This window comes from Vombatus ursinus, unplaced genomic scaffold (genome assembly GCF_900497805.2).
Source record: "Vombatus ursinus unplaced genomic scaffold, bare-nosed wombat genome assembly UNPS02010284.1, whole genome shotgun sequence".
Classification (NCBI taxonomy): Eukaryota; Metazoa; Chordata; class Mammalia; order Diprotodontia; family Vombatidae; genus Vombatus; species Vombatus ursinus.
Window position 1 is genome coordinate 15,341,341 of NW_020950062.1, and position 1,253 is coordinate 15,342,593.

A 1,253-nucleotide genomic window follows, 5' to 3' on the forward strand; every position below is an offset into this window, starting at 1 on the left:
AGAAAAGTTTTCTAAATTTCCTTCCATCACATTAATAACGTATTTGCAAATATTGACCGTTTCTTGTAGTATAGTTATCTTTCCAGATCACCAAACACTATCTGAGAGTGAGAAAGTTATTTTTTTTAATCACAGGAACCAAATATAGACAATTGAATGAAATTATACTTAAAATTGGTCCCATTATAAGAAGGTGAATGACATTGAGGAAAATGTTCCATTTTCTAGATGGTCTCCAAGCAAACAGATCTTCTTGCCTACATCATAATTTTCTTTGTTTATTCTTGTTATAATTATACTCTTTTATGTTATTTTATCTTTGTTTTCTCTTAGTATTATTTTTACATCTCAATTATTTGCCATGTCAATAATTTTTTTAGGAAAAGGGTTAGGATTTTAAATGTACCCATATCATACCCCTGAAATATGTACATTGAAAACTACATTTCATAAAAGATTATTTTCTATGAGTGTTTATGCTGTGATTTCTGGAATAACTTCAAGAAGTTATAAATAATGTATGTAAGTAATATAAAAATTTTAATCCTGTGCCAAGTTATGTGCAATATTTTACTATACACAGATGCATAACTGTGAGACAAAGAAGCATTCAATAAGTAATGTGAATTAAATACATAAAATCTAAAATAATGATATAAAAAATCCCTTAGTTTGTCTTCAAAGAACCTACCTAAAGTTGAAATGCAGATAAACACTAAAGTATGATGATTACATTTTTCCATCCAATTTTAAGTGACATCCATTCTTGGCACTGATATGTCTAAAAAAAATTGGAAAGAAAATTAACAAGTTGGATAAAACATATAGAGGAAGATGATTATGATGGCAAAATACCCTGAGAACCTATTTGATGAATGTTTTAATGTTTTTGTAGGTACTTTTTTTTGTTTAAACTGAGAAAGAAAAGTATTAGGAAGGATATAACTGTCTTCAAGTATTTTAGGTTGAAGAGCAATAACATGTTTTTTTTTTTCCTTATTGGCCCAAGAGACAATATCTTAGTGCAGTGTTATGAAAACATAAAGAGGCACATTTAAGCTTTGTGTACAGAAAAAAATTAATGATTACAGTACAGCTATCTGGAGGGGTAAGGAATTTCAGGTCTTCAAGCAAAAATTGTATTACTACTTATTTGGAATGTTGTAGATTGGATTCTTATTTTGACATCAATTGAACTGGATAGTCTCTGAGGTCCATTCAAATTCTGGAATTTATAGAATATATTAAAATAG